This window comes from Paroedura picta, chromosome 2 (genome assembly GCF_049243985.1).
Source record: "Paroedura picta isolate Pp20150507F chromosome 2, Ppicta_v3.0, whole genome shotgun sequence".
Taxonomy (NCBI): domain Eukaryota; kingdom Metazoa; phylum Chordata; class Lepidosauria; order Squamata; family Gekkonidae; genus Paroedura; species Paroedura picta.
This window is the reverse complement of record NC_135370.1, coordinates 43,542,697-43,567,460: the sequence shown is the minus strand read 5'-3', so window position 1 is coordinate 43,567,460 and position 24,764 is coordinate 43,542,697. Positions and strand designations below refer to the sequence as shown.

At 41.5% G+C, this 24,764-nt stretch overlaps 1 long non-coding RNA gene across 1 annotated transcript in view; it reads right to left on the bottom strand.

Moving 5' to 3' along the window:
- LOC143829325 (uncharacterized) overlaps positions 1 to 24,764 on the bottom strand; it is a 60,495-nt gene that overhangs the window by 31,325 nt on the left and 4,406 nt on the right. Inside the window, exon 2 of the long non-coding RNA XR_013228075.1 lies at positions 2,179 to 2,363. This is a non-coding gene — a long non-coding RNA (uncharacterized LOC143829325). The remainder of the gene's footprint in view (positions 1 to 2,178; positions 2,364 to 24,764) is intronic.

Below are 24,764 nucleotides of genomic sequence, written 5' to 3'. Positions count from 1 at the left end.
CTCTTTGTCCAGAGTGGACAAAGCATAGAGTTTACATGTTTGTAAACTGCCACAGGCCAGTTCGCTGAGAGCGGTGGTCATATAAATTCAAATAATAAATAATAATAATAAGGTCCCAAAGGTTTCCCAGGACAGTGATTTATTTAATACCAGTGATTACTCTGGGTGGATCCTTGATGATTTTCTAAGGTAAAGAATAAAAACTTAGTACATTGATCAAATTAGGCAAAATGCAAATAGTATTTTGACAACCCTAGACAAGAGGATGGGAAATGAGTTTAGGCATGGTAGACAAGTTACTCAGGGCTAATGCAGTTCCTTAGGTGTGATGGGAAGGAAGGAGCATTTAGAGGGTGATGGGATTCTTAACTATTCCTAGGTATGCCATTGACCTGTAAATAGGTATTATCTCTAGGGAGGAGAGAGAAAAGCTAGCAGCTGAGAATCTCTGAAGGATGACGATGATGTCACCTGAGGAATCCAGAGAGCTACTAGAAAACATGGCATGTGGCTGGAGAGTACACATTTGCATTTCTGCAGATGTTGCTGGTCAGCCTTTTGCAAAATTGGCATGCATATTTGTATATTTTCAATACCAAGATACAATTGCAGAACAATATATTAATAGGATGCAGACAACATTGACAAAGGCTATTTGTGGGCAAACTTCCCCTCAAACTGAGGAGGGTTCTGGCTGCTAACAGTCAGGTAACTGAATTTCCCATTTGATGAATCATTATTAGCAAGGATTCGATTTGTTTGAGGACAGGTAGAAGATGGGGTTGACCTTAGCATCACTGATAGCTGAATTCAGCTGGACTAGTGAAATTTTCCATTGATCTGAGTTTCCATTTTTTAAATAGAGGAGCTGAAGAGGACTGGAATGACAAACCACAGTTAAAAATTAAGTACAAAGTGTCATTTAGGAACCCACTTTAGCACCCACAATTTGTTGGGTGGCATGCATACAGATGTAACATTCAACTGAAGTTTAAGCAAGGTGTGGTTTGTGGACTGCAGTTTATCATGATCTCTGAATGTAACCAGGATTTGGCTTTTTCTATTAGAAGTACTTTTTATTTATTAAACAGCTTTCCAATTGCCGAGATTCTAAAGATGTACACAAATAATCTGGATTTGCTGGCTTTTCAGTAGTATCTTTATGACTGTTTCTGTTTTCTTTCTTTTGATTGTTGTTCTGCTTTATTTCTGTTGTTGTATTAAATGGCATGTTATGTCCACAGCGTTAGTTAGCACATAACTTGCTCCTGGGTCTTTGACAATGACTGCGATGACTAATAATGCACAACATCCCACTTTAACATAAACGCGCTGGATTAAAATATTTTAAGAGATGCATTTCCATTGACTTCTGCTATTATTTTCCTTACCCTAAAATATATTTAGCCCAAGGTCTTAAACTTCACAGATAAGCAATAATCTACAACTCAGTGCAGCTACTCTCAAACATACAAAGATGTCCCTCCCTCACTGTATAGCGCATTATTTAAATTCAGTCCAAATATTCCTTGTTCAGCAATATGCTAAGTTCCTCTATTACAACCTGAGCTGAAGAAGAGTGATGATCTTGAGAAAGAATCAGTGGACAACTGAAAAGCCAGTGACGGATTTCAAGGCTTACCAGGGCCTAATTGATTGAGACCCAGAAAACGGTGGGGGGAGAAGAGATGTCAACCATTATGATTCTTCCTGGATAGAATGTATTTTCCACACTGCAAAGACAATCTTCAGAGACGATAATGACATACAAACAAGGAAAGTGGTGTTTTTGCCAGAAGCAACATGGTTACATACTTTATATGTGCAAGGCAGTAGGGGGGGGGGGGAGAAGAGGGGGGCGAACTCTCTAGATTTATTAAAAGACAGAAGCCTGGACATTCAAGTAAGCAAGACAGTATCTTAACCCCAGAATATACACTCAATCATTCAACTGATGTAAAATGTGACCTTGTCCTCTGCATGTTACACTGAAAAAGAATGCATAAATTACACAACACAGGCAGTAGGATGTTTTTGCAACAAAGCGATTTCTCAAGACGGTATTAAAGTCAGATTCAGATGGCTGGGAAGAGCTTGGCCTGCTTTGTTTGCCGGTGGCTTTGTCAGCTCTTTTTAAACTAGAACGCATATTTAAGGCGACATAAAATTAAGACGTACATTGTGGTGTGTCAAGGTGCATGTGGAACAGACCCCTCAGATGGATGCTTTCTTCTAGACCAAATAAAACACAGCAGAAGGAGGTTCAAAATTAATTTTTATAGCTGCGTGAAGTTGCTGATTCCCCTATTCTTTTCTGTGTCAAGTTGGTGCTGATAAGTCCATTCAACCAAGAGGGAAACGTGCTGCAACAATGAGAAAAATAGACACTGAGAGACGAAAAAGAAAACAAAAAAAGGCTCTAAATTGTATCGTGCAGCTCACAATAGGTTCACTAAGCGTGGGTTTACTTTGTTTCTAACTGTGAATAATGTAATTATCTTTATTTTCCAAATCGCACAATTGTGTGGCAAGGTTTTCTTTAAAAGGCACATTTCTATATTAGTGATTCACCGTTGTTTGTCTTACATTTTTTGGCAAGATGCAGTTTCAGCAAAGCCGAAACATGCAACAAATACTATATTGTTTACAACCCCACCTAGTGGTCTCAAGTTTCAAATTTCCGCAATATTTTTTATATTTAGTATATACATAACCTCCTCAGATTTTTTTTTTGTCACTCTCCATATAATTTTACGACATTGAATAAACATTGCAGAGCTGAAACATTACCTGGATATTAGTGCTAATATTCTGCTTAATCTCCTCTGATCATGCTAGAACGATTTCCTAAATTTGTATTTAGCCTTAAATTATCGCAATAGCTTTTTAATTTAATAAACTGGTCTACAAGCTAGAAAAGAAAACAACCTAGGACAGAAGACTGTCTGCCTCTGGGGATGGAAATTATAGCGGTCTAATAATTTGTTATAGATTGGGAGCATTACAAGCTTAGTACAATTATTAAAATCCAATGTAAGCTGAAGTTTCATGGGGTGTGGAAATTGTCACAAAGAGAGGTCTGCCTGGAAAACTTTTCATACATTTTAGTACTTATTTTCAACCACCATTTGCTCTTCACCATTGTTGTTGAAGGTTTTATTACACTTCTTCATTATATATTCCCACTCGTTTAAGGGTTACATCGTGACCATGATATCATGGTACTGTGTAGCCCAGGGGTAGTCAAACTGCGGCCCTCCAGATGTCCATGAACTACAATTCCCAGAAGCCCCTGCCAGCATTCGCTGGCAGGGGCTTCTGGGAATTGTAGTTCATGGACATCTGGAGGGCCGCAGTTTGACTACCCCTGGAGCCAATCAGATTCAGCTGTGGGATAATATTGCTGAGAGCAAAACCAAAACCAAAACTAATTGCCATTTCTCTGAAGGTGTGTGTGTGTGTGGGGGGGGGGTCCTTGTTTAGCAAGTGGACTGACCTCTTTCCCTTGGTATGTTGTATTGGCGATTTAATTATTTGCCAGTACTGTACAACAAAATTCTCACCCAATTTCAAGTCTAATTGACAGTATTATTCATGATTAGTTAAGGCAGAATTTGGGAGAATACACTCATTTGCATAAGCATCCAGATGTGCATCCTTCCCAACTCAACCAACTGCGAATATATCTAGATGAAAGAATGTCAGCCCAGTCTGTTTAGTAACAGGGACCTGCTCAGACACCTTAGATTCAAACCTTGTCACAAAAAGGTTCCCAACACTGACAAAAGGAGGACCCTATTTCACAAGAATGGTTGTAAATGTCTCTCCTCTTCCTTCGGCTCAGTACTTTTGTGATCATATTTATCAAGATCCACTCACAAGCTAGACCAGGGGTAGTCAAACTGCGGCCCTCCAGATGTCCATGGACTACGATTCCCATGAGCCCTTGCCAGCGAATTCTGTCCATGGACATCTGGAGGGCCACAGTTTGACTACCCCTGAGCTAGACATTACAGAGTGGTATTCTCCTGTTCCCCCCTTCCTGGTGCGGCAACGGGGTCCTCAAAACCTGGGTTCCTGGAAGTCCATGGTACTGCAGGAACAATGTGAGGAGAGTCTGCAGTGTGCATGTGTGTGTGTGTGTGAATCGTCATTAATGAAGATCCTCTTTGTTAGGTGATCCACTTTTTGCAGAGAGCAATTCTGATAAGTTTATGTGTATGTGCTTAGTGTTGTTCCCCTCCTTGGGTCTTCAGTTATTTGCAGAAAAGTGGCTTGATGAATATTTTACATTAATGCATATCTGTGGCTATTATTACTTATTAAAAGTACAGATCAGGAGCTTTTTTCTTTATTCCTTAATCATGGAGACACTCCCAGGGAAGGCATATAAATTGAAATATAGGCAGAGGTAGTTCACAGTAGATCACTCGTTTCACTATTCACTCCTCTGGACAGTGAAATCTCTGTAATCCATTCTCTACTATAACACAACAGCTTTCAGAGGCCTCATCTTATTCTGGGATACATCCTACCCTCCAGTCTTCTTCCAGGAGGCAAATTTCAGGAAAGGAATATGTTTGCTATGGTCATTCTATATTCTCTATCTTCATGAAGCAAAAAGACTTTAAAAAGATGTTTTTGAGATGCCAGTCCAAATGGAATCCCAGTGCACCTCTGTGTGGTTCTTAATGGTCACATGTTAAGACTACGGTTGCCATTCCCCCCCTAACCACCAGTGGGGAGGTGAAGGGGGAAGTAGGGTTGCAAGATTCAGGCTGAGAGACTCCTGGAGATTTGGGTGTGGACCCTGGGGATGACAGCGGGGTGCAATGCCATAGAGTTCACTTTCCAAAACATAAATTTTCTCCATGGGACTGTCCAGTCCCCCTCAATGCCCCAAGTGCCCATAATCAAAGAAAAAGCAGGGGACACAAGCTTTGATAAAGGTTTGGTGGCATGTAAGCTACATGCTCCCTTAAGGTTTCTTATTCAGGAATCATCTCAACCAAGGCTGTACTTATTTGTGAAGTAAATAGAGATCTCTTTTTGGTAGATATTTGACTCGACAGACAACACACAGATGGAGTTGAACACCAAAGGTTTATTAAACTGAAAACAAAGTATTCAGTAAGGTAACTGTAATATGTGGATGACTTTATCACTTAAAATTGGCTCTTGAGTAAAGTAAATAAACCCTGAAGACAGATTTGATCCTCCATTCTCCAGTTAGGTTAAATTGGCAGTTTCAAGGCTGCTCTTTTACCACACGGAGTGCCTTTCCACAAAACTTATACAACCAGTTAGAAATGATGGGCCCTTAACAGGAATGCCTTTCCACAGAACTTACACAACCGGTTAGGAATGATGGGCCCTTAACAAGATGCTGATTTGTCACACAAAATAAGCTTTCTTCCCTTAGCCAATCCCCTGGCCTAAACCCTAACTAAAAGATAAATGAAAGTTTAGGTAAGATGACGCTCCTTTCCAAAGCCATGAAATCCCTGTCCACAGGAGGAGGGGAGAGGTTTCTTCTCCTTTCTCAAGAGGAGGCTGACTTAACTCCATCTATGCAATGGAGTTCCCATTGGGTTTGATTAGCTGATGCTCACAAGAAATTACATGAGGCCTAAAGGCTCATGTAAAGATCGGTTCAGGACCCCTGAGGAAAAGTAGGACCTCTGAGGATGATTGTCACAACTTTTCTCTTGTGCACCCTCCTCTTCTGTGGCACAAGAATCTGCTCTGCTCACCTTGGGGTCAGGGTACTTTGAGATCCTCATATTGCATTTTTAAAACACCAATGGACCTCCCAGTTGGTTGGGAAGTGGTTCAGCCAGTGCATGTAGGCTCTAAGGCATGTGGCGCTACTGTAAGTACAGAAAAAGAATCTGATGAGCGTTTGACCAAGTCAAGTGCCTTGTGGGGAAGAGGGGCAGGCAGGCAATCAAGCTGGCTAAAAGGAAATCCTGTTTAGTGGTTAAAGCATAGGGGAAAGCTGGCTAGAGCAAATGAACAAATGCTGAGCCAAAGATCAGCCTTCCTTCCTCAGTCAGGAACATAGCTACAATGTCATGGAGAAATTCTAGCAAGCGGATGGTAGTGTGCCCTTGAATAGAAAGACATGGGCCATATCATACCTTAATGGACCTTTCCAAATAGTAGCACCCAGTGTGCTAGGGTGGGATGGTGGTTACAGTATTGGACTAGGATCTGAGAGACCCAGGTTCAAATCCCACACTGCAAGTGAGCTTACTGGGTTTAGAGCGATTTCCCAGTGGAACAGGCTTCCTCGGGAGGTGGTGGGTTCTCCATCTTTGGAAATTTTAAAGCAGAGGCTGGATAGCCATCTGACGGAGAGGCGATTCTGTGAAGGCTTAAGGGGGTGGCAGGTTACAGTAGATGAGCGATTGGGATGTGAGTGTCCTGCTTAATGCAGGGGGTTGGACCAGATAACCCATGAGGTCCCTTCTAACTCTATTATTCTATGATTCTATGAGTGACCTTGAACCAGTCACACACTCTTGGACTAACTATTTTACAGGGTTTCTGTGAGGATAAAACAGAGGAAAGGAGAGCTGCTTTGGGTCCCCCACTGGGAAGGAAGGCCAGGTATAAATTAGGTAAATTAATGCAAATGTAGGGTGGTAGGACTTCTGGGCTCCTCTGTAATTGAAGCCCTAGCCTCATTTTTTTTTAAATACTCCTGTGCAGCCTTCAGAAGTGGTGTCAGATGCTCAGTGCTACAGACTGGCTTAGATCTCTCTGCTATTCCAAACTTGTTTGCTAGTTGTTGCTTCTACCCAGAGATGTTTGATCACCTGACAGTTCAGTTTGCAAGCTGTCCTCAAGTTGTGATCCGCACAGTCGAATGTTCAACAAACGATTCGTTTGTATCCCAACAGTTTGCATATGTTCCCAATTATGCAAAAAAGCCGATTGTACGGGCACATTCTCATACTGCTTTCCCATGGCTTCCTCCCCAGTCTGCTACCACCACTTCCTTCTCCCCATCTGTTGTTTGCCACATTATTTCAGAGCATAAAGCATATTTCGCGGTGAGCAAATGTACAAATTTGATGTGCTTCCCTCCTTCTTTTATGGCTGTCTGACCCAGGTGTGTGTTAATTTGAAAGGCAACTAAACTGTCTTGAGTTGGGAGTAATTTTTGTGTGTGTATGCTTCTAAAGTTTTTCTATGATGGTCCCCTCTCTAAAATAATTTCCCTCCCAAAGGGCAAATATATAAGGTCATAAACAGGCTGTTTCTCCACTAGGAATGAGCGAGGACCCCTTCTGTTGGAATATGCAAGACCTGTAAATGTGCATGGTTCAAGAGCATATGAGGAATATTCTACAGGGGGCATTGGAGGAGGTGTATATTTAGCTTAGTTTGAATGAGAACTTTAGGATATTTTTCAAATAATTTCATCCAGTGTACTAATTGGCTCATTTCATAGAATCATAGAATAATAGAGTTGGAAGGGACCTCATGGGTCATCTAATCCAACACCCTGCACTAGTCAGGACATTTCAATACTGTAACCTACCACCCTCTCTGTCAAATGGCTATCTAGCCTCTGTTTAAAAATTTCCAAAGATGGAGAACCCACCACCTCCTGAGGAAGCCTGTTCCACTGAGAAACCGCTCTAAAGACTTTGAAAGACTTCCTGGTCCTTTGAGCACACTTCTTCCCAGATTACCTCCAGAACAGACAGTATGAATAGAGAACAGACAGTTAGTCAGGACTCTCTTTTCTCTCTTTCCATATAAAGTTGTTGCTTTTCATAATAAAACTATTGTATTCTTTTAAGCAGGTCGGTGCTCTGCTGTCTTGCATGTCTAAACTCTGCTCACTTTCCTCTTTGAGTACTTTGGCCTTTCCTGAAAATGTGCACACTCACAGCTAGGAAAGCTGTGGTCAGCAGGTTCCCATGCCCAGAGCCCCGCTCATTCCAAGGGACCAAGGGACCAAGCCCTATGAAGATAGGTTGAGGGACTTGGGAATGTTCAGCCTGGAGAAAAGGAGGTTGAGAGGGGACATGATAGCCCTCTTTAAGTATTTGAAAGGTTGTCACTTGGAGGAGGGCAGGATGCTGTTTCTGTTGGCTGCAGAGGAGAGGACATGCAGTAATGGGTTTAAACTTCAAGTACAACGATATAGGCTAGATATCAGGAAAAAGTTTTTCACAGTCAGAGTAGTTCAGCAGTGGAATAGGCTGCCTAAGGAGGTGGTGAGCTCCCCCTCACTGGAAGTCTTCAAGCAAAGGTTGGATACACACATTTCTTGGATGCTTTAGGATGCTTAGGGCTAATCCTGCGTTGAGCAGGGGGTTGGACTAGATGGCCTGTATGGCCCCTCCCAACTCTATGATTCTATGATTCTATGATTCCCGCTAATACACTTCTGGCTTAGATTCCATGGGCAGTCTCCAGTAATGGAAAGGATTTCTATCAATGGAACAGAACTTTCTAACCTTCCTTTGCCATCTGCAATCCAAAATGCCCTCCCCAGAGCTTCTCCTGGAGGACTGGAGATACCCAGGAATAGCATGAGGGGGATGCTGGAATTCTGTAGGGAAGGGGATCTTTAAAAACTGCCTCTCACCTCCATTAGGAGAACTTTGCTTTGAGATACAACCCAGAATACTGAAAAGGTTTTATTAGACCAGCCTTTCTCAGCTTGTTTACCATTGAGAAATCCCAGAAACATTCTTTGAGCTTCAAGAAACCCCAGAAGTGGTACAATCCTGCAGAATATGGTTGGAAATCATAGCTGTTGCATGCCCACTCAGGGCCCCTCCCCTTCCTAACCCCTCCAGGCCCATCATTGGCTATTTTGGGAGGGGAGGGCAGGGCAGGTTGACAAGATCATATATGGTCATATGACCCAATAAATGTTTAACTAACTTAAAATATATATAAAAAACAATTAACTCTGGCCAATTCGGGAAATCTTTCCAGGGTCATCAAGAAATCCCAGGGTTTCACAAAACCCTGGTTGAGAAAGCCTATATCAGACTTTAACATATATTGTAAAAAACTCTTAGTGTATTAGTGAAGTGCAGCTTTGAGGATAGGAATTTGTTGAAAGCTTTCTTAAATAGGGATATGTGAACATTCAGGATACGTAGAACACAAAGTGGGAAAGAAGTAAAGGAAAAGATCCTGACTGTGAAAAACTAGGGGAGAAGGAGGAGCAGGATGCATACGGTCAGTTGCACAGGTGAAAAAGCAGCAATCTGACTTGGCCACTTTTTAGAATGATATCCCACGATCTGGACAATAATATGACACGTATTTCAGCTGTTACTTAGATATTGTGTTAAATAATGCTGCCTTTGTGCATAAATCTTGCAATTCTGCTTGTGAGCAAGCAAGGCCTGACTCAACAAACCATCAGCATTTCAAACAAGATTCCTTTGAAAGTTGGTCACAGTTTTCGAACAGCTCTCATGTACTTGGTTCTATCTATTTCATGTTAATCTGCATTACTGATAATTTTTCTAGACCGCCCCTCCCCATGAGTGAGCTCAGGGGGTTTTACAAGAATAATTTAAACATTTAAAACTATAGTAGAATAATCCTTATCCATTGTTGTTCATCTATATATTTATGAAACAGCCTAGGGGGTGGGACGTGTCTGGCTGTCCAAGTTGGAATAGGGCCAATCAGGGTGCAGCCAGCTTTGTCCTGACTGCCCCTGCCCCTGTGGCTCTCGCCCTCTGGCCCTGGACTCTAGCCTCTTTGCTCTCATACGCGCCTCAGAGCCTGGAGCCATCAGCAGGTAAGGGGAGAGGGCCCTGGGCAAAGGGTCATGGTGGAGGGCTTGCTAACGAGGGCCTCTTGGCCTGCTAGGCTGGGCCTGGTAACAAGGGCCTCCCAGCCTGATGACTGCCTGTCAAGGAGTTCTGTCTCAGCCCTGCTAACGAACTGCCCCGCCCCTGCCCGCCCCACTTGATTTGGCTGAAAGTTGCGGCCCAAAGCCACCTTAAGCTGCCCGGCCACGGGCCAGGAGCCAGGGGAGGGGATCCTTTCATGGCTCGTTCTTAGGAACGGGTTTTTAAGCTAGTAGAATATAATAATATAATAAAACACAATAAAATTATATCAGTGCTCCACTGTTTCACCAACTGCCACTATTTGGCTGGCAATTTTAAATTGTTAGTGGTGGAAAATTCTGGGGGGATTCTATTACCTCATTCATTACCTATGGATTATATAGCCACATTAATGACAGTGATACAGAGTGCCTCCAACTCTGCCATTTTAAAAGGGACACAGGCAAGTAAATTAGTCATGCCTCAACTTTAGCTGTCCCATCGTTTAGAAGAAGAGTTGGTTCTTATATGCCACTTTTCTCTACCAGAAGGAGTCTCAAAGTCACCTTCCCTTTCTTCTCCCAACAGACACCCTGTGAGGTGGGTGAAACTGAGAGAGCCCTGATATTACTGCTCGGTCAGAACAGCTCTATCAGTGCTGTGGCAAGCCCAAGGCAATCCAGCTGGTTGCATGTGGAGGAAATGAAGAAGAGTTGGTTCTTATATGCCACTTTTCTCTACCAGAAGTCTCAAAGCAGCTTACAATTGCCTTCCCTTTCCTCTCCCCACAACAGAAACCCTGTGAGGTAGGTGAGGCTGAGAAAGCCCTGATATTACTGCTCAGTCAGGACAGCTTTATCAGTGCTATGGTGAGCCCAATGTCACCCAGCTGGTTGCATGTGGAAGAGTGGAGAATCCAGCCTGGTTCGCCAGATTAGAAGTCCACGCTCCTAACCATGACACCAAGCAACAATATCTTCTAGAAAGCCAGTGGAGTACAGTGGTTAGAGTGTCACACTAGGATCTTGGAGACATGGGTTCAAAATCTCATTCTGTCATGGAAGCTTGCTTGGTGATCTTGGGCTGGTCACACTCTCATAGCCCTAGGTACGTGGTGATGATAAAACAAAGAAGGGGGAAATTTTGTAAACTGCTTTGAGTTCATGTTGGAGAGGGAGGAGCGGGGGTATAAATGAAGTACGTGAATAAATAAGCCTGGGCTACATTATAATAATCTATTTCCTGCGAGTGGCCCTGCTGAGCTAAACTTTAAGATAACTTTATTAGAATTGTATGATTTTTTTTAAAATTAGCAATACATAAACTTGAATGATTGGTCTGACTGAAATATGTAAATAATATTTAGAGAACTTACTAAAATAAGGCCTTCAGTTAACATAGCAGCCTGATAAGAGTTTATATTGACACCAGTAACTTTGCCAGTTGCATGTATAGCTATCGTTCACAGTTTTATTATCCTAAAACAAACTCATACTGCACCAATTGAAAGGAAGTTTGTAGGACTTGCTGTTCCTTCCCTGCCTTGCTAATCATACCTTTCCTCTTGATTGTTCTATAGTTTCCCCAATAAACAGGGTATAAAGGGTGTGGTCCATGCCTGATTGGATTAGACACCCTTCAAAGCTGTTCAGAAGTTCTGAATTGGTTTCAGAGGGGTTAGGAAAGTGACTCCAATCCCAAATTGCTAATATAAGTAGGCTTTTAAAAGTAAAAGTTACTTAAATGGTGCTTTAATGTCTAAGTCAGACTTTCTCAACTTTTTACCACTGAGAAACTCCTGAAACCTTGTTCAGGCTTCGAGAAACCCCAGAATTGATTGTGTACATGCCCACCCAGGGCCCCTCCCCTTCCCACTCCCTCCAGACCCATCATTGGACGTTTTGGGAGGGTTGAATGGGTTGATGTGACCACATATGGTCAAAATCACCCAATAAATGTTTAACAAATGTTTAAAAACTTATAAAAATTAATTAACTCCCACCCATTCGGGAAACCCTTCCAGGGCCAGCGAGAAACCCCAGGGCTTCACGAAACCCTGGCTGAGAAAGCCTGATTTAAATCATCCACAACTGGACAAGTTAACATAATGAGACATATGTTAGAAAGCTCTAAAGCTTTATATTCATGCACTGTGTTGTGATTTCTCCCCATCAATGCTGGCTTTTGAGATTTAAACAAAAAACTGTCGGTTTACAGTATTGCTATAATATTATAATCTCTTGTCTACTAATTATTTTGAATACCTAGCTTTCATTTTATAGTGTATATCTTTAGTCCCTTTGAGTTTCCCCTCATATCTCTGCAATGAAAAGGGCTGGGGACTTGCTTAAAAAGAGAGAGCTGGGAATTCAGAGGATCCTTGACTTGATCTTTGATGCTGGGGCTGAGGTGGATCTGATGGCGACTGATGTTGTCCCATGATCAGACCCCTAAATCCTGAAGGCCTGGTTGAGGATACGACACCCTCCCTGCTTGGACGGCAGGCATATTTTAACCCGCTCGTGGAGATTTATGGATTTGATTGGATTCCTGAATGTCTACGGGACCCAACACCTCCTGGTGACTTGTTGGCGGCACCGGTGAAGAACATGCAATCCTGCCTGTCGGCTCCTATTGTTAAGATTGCTCCCAGACATCCTCTCTGACCTTGCCTCAAACTAACTCTGTGGTATATGGTGGAGCTGTGGGAGAGGAAGAGGGCTGTGGGATAAGTAGAGCGAGTATGGAGGAAGACTTGTGACAAGGCGGCAACAGCATCCTATAGCCCCCCTCTCCTATTATGACCGCCACTAATCTGCCTAACGCACAGGGTCCCAGTAAGAGTTGAGCTGAGGCTCCTTTGCAGTTCTAATATATTATTATTGCTGTTATCATGTTGGTGTTATTGTTGCTGTACTGTTATTGCTGTTGTCACATGTGTTACCTCATGTTATCTGTACCTGTTTCCTGTTCCCTGTAAACCACCCTGAGCCTTCGGGGGAGGGCGGTATATAAATATAAATAAATAAATAGCATGTTTACGAAGGCCTATGAGATGGCAGTGAATCTCAGCTGTCTATATACAGGTTGCATAGAGAGTTTCAATCTCAAATAAAAGTAGATATTTCTGGGTTCTAATGTCTTTAGGTTAGGTTTGTGAAAATTATACTGAAATTCCCAATGTATTAAGCCTCAAATGTTTGCAGGCCTTCATCTCATTGGAAACGACAATGCCCTAAATCCATTATTTTTCAGTGACCTCTATTTTTGTAAGGGAATATGTCTTACTTTATAACATCCGCACTAGTAACTAATGGATATTCCTTTTCAATATACCCCAGTTCTGCAGCACTTAACAGAACTGAATTTATTGGACTGTCCCTTAACTACTATTATTTCTTAAAACAAAGTTGAATGTAGTACAAATGTATTTCATTCACACCAAGTGTAACAAATCAGAATTGTAGTGCCAAGTAGAAGAGAAATGGCTTAGTAATCACAGAAACAGCACTGGGTAGAAGGATAAGAGTATCGTGTGCATGAATTCTTCTGCATATCCTTATATTACAACCAGCATCCGACTTAACCTTTTAAAATCTTCTACACAAAATGGCTTAGCGAGCTACAAACACATTTGTGACTGAACAGAAGGATAAATGTAGTATATTTGCATGTATCTATGTACGTGGAGTCTGAGTTCCTTTTATGTATCTTTTTCTTTAAAATAATTGATTCAAATTACCATCACAATTGCACGTTAATCCTATGCAGCATGCCTTTCTGTGAATAAATACTAGCGTAAAAAGGCTGCCCGAGTGCGGAATCATTAGCTACATTTTTTTTTGTATCATGCATATGTTAAAACGTATGCTAATGAGATCTAAGAAGCTTTGGAAGTTTTATGCATGAACTTTGAAAAGGCTGTTTCCCAGTTCAACACAGACAAAAGAACAACACAAGCTCTTTACTATTTGATATTTTTCACGCAGAAAAACACTTCAGTTAATTATGAAAAGTAATAATCATGCTGCTGCCACTTTGTATTTTAATTTGTACAGTTAAAAATGTTGAGCGCACTAAAGACCTCCTTTAGTTCATATGGGAGGAATGCTGATATATGAGCTAAGGGAGGTCTTTACGTAAGATTTTAACATTTAAGCAATCTCAAATCTGACTGCAAATGTATTTATGATAAGATGCATGGTTAAAGTCTCTGAAATTCAATAAACAACATGCATTTGCTTCTTTTGTCTTCAAAGATTGTGTCCACACCAAAAGCTACTACAACTTATAGAACAGAGTTCATGATTCTGAGAGGGCCAATACTTCAGAATTATTAGCCTCCAAATTCAGCCTCTCCACATCTGCCATGTGCTGTCCTTCGCACACAGGGTTTTCCTAGTGCCATCACACTCTCTTTCTTTGAAGAGAGATTCAGGTGGGTAGCCACGTTGGTCTGAAGCAGCAGAACAGCAGAAGTTTGAGTCCAGCGTCACCTTTAAGACCAACACAGTTCTATTCTTTTGTGTGCACCTAACACTTCTTCAGAAACAATGAAACTGAAATTACCAGCCCATATATGTATATAGGTAGAGGGTTAGTCGTAAATTAGCAAACAGTGTAATAAGGATGTTTAATATTCTGTCTTTGATGCATTTCAAAGGCCAGGTTGGTAAACATATACATGTGTTTATTGGCAATGTCAAATTGGCTAATATTGATTTGGCGCCTAAATAACAGGGAATTCTATTTTGGAACAACTTTGCGCTCTGGTTTCTATTTCTGAACTGTGTGTTGAATCATGAAAGGACTTGCTTTCTGTTCAGTGTCTTTAGCATGGAGCAGGAAAACACTTACAGACTGAAATCCACTGCTAGAACTCCAGTAAACTACTTTATTACGTATGGTTTACTAACCTGAGTGCAAGATTCAGGGACTAGCTCATCAACCCTCAACAGTAGACCCCCCCCTTCCCCCTCGAAGACTAGACTAGCAGCTATATTTGGAAAAGAGAAACAAGAAAAGAATTTGCTGCTCGAGCTTCGCTGACGTTTAAATAAATGTCATGGAAAACATTGGTATTTAAATATCAATGTCATTAAAATGTGTTCATTTTTAATATAATCTCATAAATATTAATGTCTAGGTAATGGCGATATTGAAAGCGCTGAAGTAATGCTAATCCTGTCTTATTTGTGCAAAGATTTAAAAGATGAAATATGTAAATGGCTTTCAGAGAACTAACTGAAATAAGGCATTTAGTTAACAGGCACAACAGTACGGGAGAGTTTATGACGACACGGGTAAGTTTTCAAGTGGTGTTAAGCTAATAATATTTTGATTGCGCACAAAAGAAAAAGTGATCGCTGCTCCAGCAGGGATCTAACACATTTTCTAAATAAAACTCTATTATATCGTTCTAATCAACAGCAAGTGGGCAGAAAGTGAATACCTCCTAGGACTCTTTCTCCAACTGTTGTCTGTGTCTGAGATCCAAATGCATTTCTATGCTGGCCTTTGTTAACAGCAGTAAATACCTCATGGTTGCCAGGAATACCTTATTTTGCATGAGTCCTGCCAGCTTTGGCACTGTGGATTCCTTCTGTGCATAAAAGAAGTTAAAAAATATTGCAAATGATGGTTGGTGGAGATCTTGCTCTCTGACCTTTATCTGCATTTAACAACAGCTTAAATTCCACATTTTCTCAGCGCAGCAGTCACACAAAAGTCTTCTAAATAGGCCCCTAGAAGCTGCTATTCAGACCCTGAGCGTTGCTCCCATTGTAAGGTTTTTCTCCCACATCGGGCTGTTTTAGGAGTAAAGTGTTGCAGCATCTCTAACTTTATTCTGTTGAGGCTTTCCCCCCTTTTCGAACTTTTTAATGGGAGGGGGAGCACTACAAACGCTAGTCCTCTGTTGTGTGTTTTCCTTCTGTTGCCTTTCTTCTCTGAAAAGATAAGTTACCAACTGGAATGCCCAGCAATATTTATGTTTCAGTCATAGCAACAAGTTTAAAAGTACTTCTTTTTAACCAGTTTTCTTAATATTTTAGTAGACTTACCAGTCATCTGCCTAAAAGTTTATAAAGGATCACTGGTCCTATTAGTTTTTTTTTAATGTGTCTAGTCCTATTCCTTCTTGTAAAGAAGAAATAGCTATAATGCTAAGCAACAAAACAAGTTCTGAGGAAAAAGTTAAAATGCTGGCTGTTAAATATATATCACCTGCTGAAATTTTTAAAAACAACAGTAATGTGGAATTATGTGGAAATAAACTGACTTCAGGTTATGGATAAGCTGTTAGGAAATGATTGATAACTGAACACAATCAAAAGAAGGAAAGATAGGGAGTGGATACAGTTATAGCATGGTTCTCTAGGACTTAGTTCAAACATAACACGAAATCATGGTTTACAATAATGTCAGGTTATTTGTGAACCCAAGATTCAATTTGCAGATTATAATGCAAATCCTTATTTGCCTAAATAAACAGTTTCACTTTGTAGTTTAGGGAAGTATTTCCAAGAATTAAACCCAGTTTACAAAACTGCAGTTAAGACTAATTGAAGTTAATAAATCAACTTTGAACCATGGTTTCAGATTCTGGCATTAAAAAACTGCCCAACTAAATCATACTTAGCAGGGTAGCCAACATTCAGACAACACACTAACCCTAGTTAGTGTCATTAAGCCACAGTTTTCTTTGATGTCTGAACTGGGCCCAAGAATGGATAATTTTTGGCACGGAATACCTGGAGATTTTGGGAATGGAGTTGGAGGAGGATGAGATTTAGGGAGGGGGAGGACTTCAAAGGGGTATAATGTCATAGAGTTAGGGTTGCCAAGAGGAATCGGGCTGGTGTGTGTAGGGGACTTGGGGGTATGATGCAGCACGTTGTAGGCATTGGGGGCAATGCTCTGGCTTTGGGGCAAAACTCTATGGTAGATTTTTGACCAAAAACAAGAGTGGCACCACACCTCATGCCTCAATGCTCAATGTGCGACTCTGCCACCTGCAGATGTTGCCTGCCACACTCTCCCCCCACCCAGAACATGTAGAGCCACTGTAGGTGTGCGGTATCTGCAGTGGAGTAACAAACAGTGGCTTTGCAAGTTTCAGGTGGGGGGAGCTGGTACAATGGCAGCAGGCATCATCTGCGGGTGGTAGATGGGGGTATTTCCCCCACTTTCTTGAATCCCTGGAGCAAGGGATGAGAGGTGCCAAAGCAGGGGATCCCCAGCCCCCAGTGGTGGTCTGGCATCCCTACATAATGTCCACCTTCCAAAGCAGCCATTTTCTCCATAAACTGATCTCTGTTGCTTGGCAATCAGTTACAATAGCAGGAGATCTCCAGCTTCTACCTAGAGGTTGGCAACTCTAGTCTGAAACCCGAGTGAAGGTTCTGGGCTAAGAATCCTCTGCTGAATGCTGAGTTCCACTGTAGTCACTCTATACATAATTTTGTGAACATCTGTTATGTTTTTAATATTTCCTAATATTCCTTCACAATAACCATATGAATGTTATCAAACACAACTGAGGCATCCCTTTTAATCAAATGAATGCATATATACCTAGAACACGGGGTGATTTAATTGTTTAGAAAAACAGTTTCTCTGCAGAGAACCAATTGTTCCTGGTGAGTTTATCACGTGGAATTTAAAACCCGGAGAAAGGCAATATTCCTGGTTCTCCTTAAATGGCACATGTGTAAGTCTACTATTCTAAATCCTGCCAAATTCTTAGTTTAAAGGATTAGTAATAGGTATTGTAGCATAGTGCTAGGGATATATTGTATTTTTGTATGAAGACAGAATCTGATGTGATTTTTTTTTCCACGAGGACACTTAAGAGTCATGTCCCTCTGGGTAGACCTATTACCACCATTAAAGATGAATCTATCATCAGTCAGCAGCCAAGGCAGCAAAGAACTGCTGTCACCTTCTCTGAGTGCCAGAAGGAGGATGGGGGGGGGGGTACGTGGTGGTGGTGTGGAATGTGATGTCACTACATCCCTTCAGGGTGGGACTTAGAAGTGACAGTGAGTAACACCAGAGTTCCCAATGATTCCTACAGCTACCCATTGCCTAGGAAGTACCTGGAAGTGACATACCAGGACCGAGACTGGTAGCATTTTAATTCGTTTATTTATTTGTTTTTATTTTATTTGAATCAAGCCCTCCCGGCAGCCTGGCTCAGGGCAGTCAACAACAATACACACTAGCAATAACATGAATTAAAAATTAATAGACATTATAAAACCATTAAAAACATATTTAAAACACATTCCGTAACGAGCAGCAGCATCAATCCACATATTTCCAGCATCATTTCTACTCTGTGATGTTTCTGTGGAGGACGTTTTTAAATTTTTGTCCTGCTGCTGCTCGGAGTAGTAGCAGGTAAGAGCAGTGATCTTTGATAACCCTATTGGAGCACAGATCCTCAGGAGAGGTTTAAGGATTTGTGGGGCCCATAGCACCAGGGCCAATTTAAGGATTTGTGGGGCGGTAAAGGTAAAGGTATCCCCTGTGCAAGTACCGAGTCATGTCTGACCCTTGGGGTGACGCCCTCCAGCGTTTTCATGGCACTCTCAATATGGGGTGGTTTGCCAGTGCCTTCCCCAGTCATTACTGTTTTACTCCCCAACAAGCTGGGTACTCATTTTACCGACCTTGGAAGGATGGAAGGCTGAGTCAACCTTGAGCCAGCTGCTTGGATTGAACTCCCAGCCTCATGGGCAGAGCTTTAGACTGTGTGTGTGCTGCCTTACCACTCTGCGCCACAAGAGTAAAGTACAATTGCATTGCAGCAGGAGCAGCCAGACTGGGGGCAGAGCCCCCCCCCCCACAATAGAGTGTTACTCTGAATGTGCTTAAAGAGGGAAATGGGAGGGGGGTGGAGAGGCAGGCTATGGCCCTGATCCATGGGGGGAAAGCATTGTGTGAGGTCCCTGGAAGCACAGGGCCCATAGCACGTGCTACATATGTGCTACAATGGATAAACCAGCCCTGCAGATTCTCCCAAGACTCCTTTGCAGGTGGACTGCCCTTCAGAGTTGCCCATTTGGCCACAGCACAGGTACTTGTGTGGAGTTGTGGCAGCTTGAGCATAATGCAATGCACTCCCCAAAGAGTTGTGGAGGGTCCTTATGTTGTCCACCATGTTTTTTAGATGGACAGTTAGCAATTAGTTTTTTGTTTTGTTTTTAAGAGGGTATTATTTTGAGATAAAACCTTTTTTTTTAAAGCGATGTAATTCTTTTCTTGTGGGCATTTGGTGGTTAATTTCAAAAGGAGGGTATTATTTTGAGCGACATTTTTATAGCGGTCATTTTCTTGACTTTTTAATTTTAATTATCTGTTATCTGTGGATCAGGATTTTTTTTTAATGCAACCCTCTGTGAACCACTGTGGTCACTGGGAAAGATGGCATATAAATATTTGACTAAACAGATAAAAAATATTGTAAGGAAGCGTTTGATGATCATCATGTTGTATAATTTGTAGACCTAAAGTTAAGAACCACTGCCTTAGAAAGATAGCAATGCAAGATCAATGGTTTGTTCAGGCACTCAGGGGTAAGCAATCTCTGGAAGATTTAAGTGCAGGCAGGAAAAAAATGGTTTTGATTATTCAGGGGACACTTAGACCAAACGTTCAGAAGCACAGAGTTCAAACAGAACTGAACAGTATCAAGGGATGGAGCAGAAAGGCATGATGCAAGTCAATTAGCCAGCTGGGGATTCTTAAATGGTTTGGGAGGGCGGTCCCACAAAGAGAAGCTTCACAATGTGGCCTGAAGAACAAAGGAGCTCAAGCAGCAGGCTGGAGATCACTATGTTAGCAGCATGTTGAATCCAGAGAAGAAAGAGAACCAAACTGATCACTAAGCACCATCAACTAGTGGTGTATATGTGTATTAATTTATTTAGCAGATGTTTATCCTGCCTTTCTGCCATAGGAAGAGCTCACTGTAAGACCTGGGAAATGGCAGTGACAGCAGCCGAGAAAATTTACTTCTCAACTATTATAACATCTGCTAATTTGCATTCATTCCAACTTTTCAAGGTAGCCCTGTGTTTCAGAGGACCATAGATGATTCAATTTGATGCTACCTAAATCTGAGCTTCTAATGTCTCGGGCATCAACAATCGGCTGTGATACATTTGCGAAGTTTTCTGCTGATAAAATGTTGAGAAGACATCCTGATCTGGATGTCATGACATAGAAGAAAGGCCTAGAACACCACCTGGGCTACTTATGGATCATTTTGACCCAGTTTCTGTGACGGAGATGAACAAGATCCTAGGAACTGTGAAGGCCACTACTTGTACCTTGCATATATCCTGGCTGATAAAATCATGTAAGGCCTACATCAACAACTTCTGAACAACTATTAAAGGTAAAGGTATCCCCTGTGCAAGCACCGAGTCATATCTGACCCTTGGGGTGACGCCCTCTAGCGTTTTCATGGCAGACTCAATACGGGGTGGTTTGCCAGTGCCTTCCCCAGTCGTTACCGCTTACCCCCCAGCAAGCTGGGGACTCATTTTACCGACCTCGGAAGGACGGAAGGCTGAGTCAACCTTGAGCTGGCTGCTGGGATTGAACTCCCAGCCTCATGGGCAAAGCTTTCAGATGGCTGCCTTACCACTCTGTGCCACAAGAGGCTCATAACTATTATAAACCCGTAATTAACTCAGGGCATCATTCCTTGACCACTCAAACAGGCAGTTATTTGACCACTATCATCTCTTCAGAAAAATTATGTGGCCAGTTGTCACCCGATCTCTAATCTACCCTCTTTGGACAAAGTGATTGAGACAGCAGTAGCGAACCTACTCCAGGTCTTCTTGGGTAACTCATTTGCTCCAGACTCTTTTCAGTTTGGCTTCAGGCCAGACTATGGGATAAACGGTTTTCCCATCCTTAGTTGATGACCTCGCCACCAGGATCTACACCACAGTAATATTGCAACTAGACTGTTGTTGTGCACTATATGTTGGTCTCCCTTCAAAATCAATTCCCGGCAAGATTTGTCAGCTTTTCGTAGGGCCTGCAGGACGGAGCTCTTCCACCAGGCATACGGTTGAGGCCAGATTGGTTCCCGGTGTTGTCAGTTATGGATCTCTAGCTGAAACTGAGTTCCTCGCTCCCAGATAGGGGATGATAGACCCATGCTGAACGGGAGGGGAGTGGGTTATATATTTATTATTCTGCCATCTTGATATTGTTTTAATTATGTTTTAATGGGTTTTATGGGATTTTATTGTATTCAGGAATTTTGTAAACCTCCACAAGACATTTGAGAGCGGCGGTATATAAATAAATAAATGCAGTAACTGCAACTGATCTAGAATGCCACAGCTTGACTATGAGCAGGAGCCAGACAGAGCATGCATATTACTCCCATTCTGGAAACCCTCCGTTGGTTGTCCATTTGTTACTGAGCTCAGTTTAAAGTATTAGCTATCACATAAAAAGTCCCTCCTGGTCTCGGTCCCTCTTTTTTACAGGATCGCCTTTCTTTCTATGCTCCTCCATGACAACTCTATGTTAACACCAGCTAGCAGCTGGTCGGATTGTTTTGATTGTTTTAATAGCTTTAATTATTATGTTTAGAATGAAGTTGTTTGATCAGTATTCTTACTCCATTTCAGCGTAGCCCAAGTGAGACTCGTGGATAAACAAAGACTAGAGGACACAGAGCACCTGTTAGACCTTATGAGCTCCCAAAATTTCCTTGCTCCTCCCAAGCAGAGGCTAAATAGCCACATCACCTCACAGAAATGCTGGTTCTCAGAATTTTTGAGATTATAAGTGGTTGGAAAGAAGGGCTTGTGTCTATGCTTGGCTTTTGTGGCCCTTTCTTGCATGCCCAGGGAAATGCCCATTACCATTTTGGAGTCAGGAGGCAAATTTCCTCCAGGTCAGACTGGGCAGGGATTCTGGGTTTTTTTGGGGGGAGGGGGACCATCTGGGCATGGAATTGGGGTTATTGTGGGTGGGCAGGTAGATGTGAATTTCCAGCCGAAGAAACAAAATCTCATAAAGATTTTCAAATTCCAAAATATTCTTTATATATGGTTTAGTTCCAAAGTGATAAATACTTGTTGAAGTGTTTTAACAGAAAGAAATGTGGGCATGCATATGAATGGACCCCAATATATGTGAGCAGTAAGCCTATTTGTTATTTTGAGATTAATAATTACCTGTTACTGAATTGTATAAAGCCATCCATTGAACTGCGGAAGTAATCACTGAGGAAGATTTCCTGGAAAACGGGTATCTTACCTAGGACTCCGTTTTGATTACTTCAAACATTTGTTCTATTAATACACTTCAACAAGTGTAGGCAGGGGGAGCTGGAGTTGCTGGAGCACGTGCTTTTTCAGATGGTCTCTGTATGAGGCACCTCGCTCGAAGATAATATTTCCTTTGATTAGGGATGTAAGTTGCAACACTGACCAATGGGAAGAAAAACCTTTATTGGCATAGATAAGTAAATGTATAATGAGCAATGTTCACAGGCAGGGTCATATAGGATAATAATAATAATAATAATAGTACCTTATTTGTTACTAACAATCTCCATCAATAGGAGATTTATTCTTAAACTGGCCAACAAAATTTTGGCTATCCCAAAAATAGCTGATGGGTCTTGAAAATGCTACTATATGCAAGAAGATAGCTAAATTCTGTGCAGTGGCCATTAGGTTAAGACAGGCTATTTATGGAAGCAAATAAATGAAACCATCAACCACAGCGACCTACCCTATATTCTATTTCAAGATAGAATAGAAATTCTGGTTTTGTTTTACTCCTACATTAATATGCTTTTATAGCCTGTATGTGTTTTATAGCACCTGGTGTTATGCTGTATTTAAATAAAGTCAATCAGATCTGTATTGTACTGTATGAATTAATTGTATGGTTTTATACTGGATTTTGTTGGAAACCGCCCCAAGCCGGCTAAGCTGAGAGGGGCGGATAAGAAATCACATAAATAAATAAACACTTTTTTTAAATGATAGAAGACCGTGCTGTGAGATTGCTGCCTGATCAATGAGAATATATATGGCTTAAAGGGACTGTAGCTGATGAGGAAGAAAGTTAATATTCCTTAATGACTATGGATGTTTACTCTGTGAGAGATAAGTGTTAGAAGATGGTTCTTTGATGGCTTTCTTCAAGTATCCATCAGTACCTGGGGAGCAAGAAAGAGTTTTTATAGGATAATGGAATAACACATATGGTCGAATGCTAAAAACGCAGATGGTTTTCCGTTTATGTGGAACAAAAAGTATATGATTGATTCATTCAGTCCTGCCAAGTTTATTATTTACAGTATTTACAATCCACGCTTTGCAATGTGACTCAAGTGTTTCTTTCTTTTCTTTGCAATAATGTATTACCCAACACATTAAACAAATGCCATGTTAAAACAAATATATGCAAAGATTTGGCATCAACATCAGAAGTGGAAAATTATTTTCAGTTTAATGCTCAAACTAACCTTGAGAGGAGAGGGGATCTAGAAGAAGAATTGTTTTTTTATGGGCTGCTTTTCACTGCCCAAAGGAGTCTGAAAGCAGCTTACAATCTCCTTCCCTTCCTCTCCCCACAACAGACACCCTGTGAGATAGGAGAGGCTGAGAGAGCTCTGACAGGACTACTTGGTCAGGACAATACCATCAGGGCTGTGATGAGCCCAAGGTCACCCAGCTGGCTGCAGGAGGAGAAGCAGGGAAGCAAACCCAACTCATCGGATTAGAAGCTGCTGCTCTTAACCAGTACACCACACTGGATAGTACTTTCCCCTCAAATATCAATAAGTGAGGAGGCTCTTCAATCTACAGAGATCAGTTTCTTTGGAGGAAATGGCAGTTTAAGAGGGTGGACTGTATTGCATCACCTTCCCATTTAGCTCCTTCTCCTCCCCAAACTCCACCCAAATCTCCAGGAATTCCCAAACTGGAGTTGGCAATTCTAGATTTGACATCACATTTTAATAATTAAAAATCAGAAATGGGAATACTTGCTTTCAAGGTCTGAAAACACAGCAAACATTCATTAAATGTATGCATAACAAATTTGGTATCATATTTATGGTGAAAAATTCAAGCTATCATTTTAGATGAAATAGGCATCAATGCCAGATAACGGTTGAATGCAGCATTTGACCCTCTAAATGTAAGAGTATGTAAGAGTAAACTAAATGTAAGAGTAAACTTCTTTTTAAAGTATACTGTTAAGTAGCTTTTAGGATGCTAATGAACATGCCCAGTTCTCCCAAAACAGATTTTTTTTAAACTGTGAAGGCAAAATTCCAGAACTGCCAGAGCTAACACAGTTCCACAATTCTCCAGAGCACAGCTCTGCAGAGCTATTCTGCCAAACTTTTGGTTGTGGCCAATGAGCAGATAACATCTACTGGGCCCCCACAGAACCACAATTCAACCCACCAGATACATTGCAAGGCTATTCCCAGCCCAGCCAATCTGTTAAACAATAGTTACATATTAAATTGCTACGGTTTAAATGTTTGATATTGTTAATTCAATAAGTTTGACTTTCAGAGTACTGCATTTCATATTGCGATGGAAACTGTACACTGTCCTGGGCTGTAACCCCCCGCTCTGAGTTGCAAGGGAGGGCAGTATAAATTCCTATAGCTCTCCATTCTGCCACATGTGCTTCTTCCAAACACAGGTATGTTCCTGGCTGCCACTGCATATCTTTTAATCCAAGACTATTCTAAAAACGTCAAGAATGTTAAAGGGAAACACCCCCACAAAAACATCCTCTCATTTTAAGGCTTGGTTTGATGTTACTAAAGCAACTGTTCGTGACGTGGTCCCTCTTGTTCAACATTTTCAATGTTTTTTGCTACATTTTGTTTGTGTGGTCATCAGGGTGTCTGTTATGACATAATCCCAA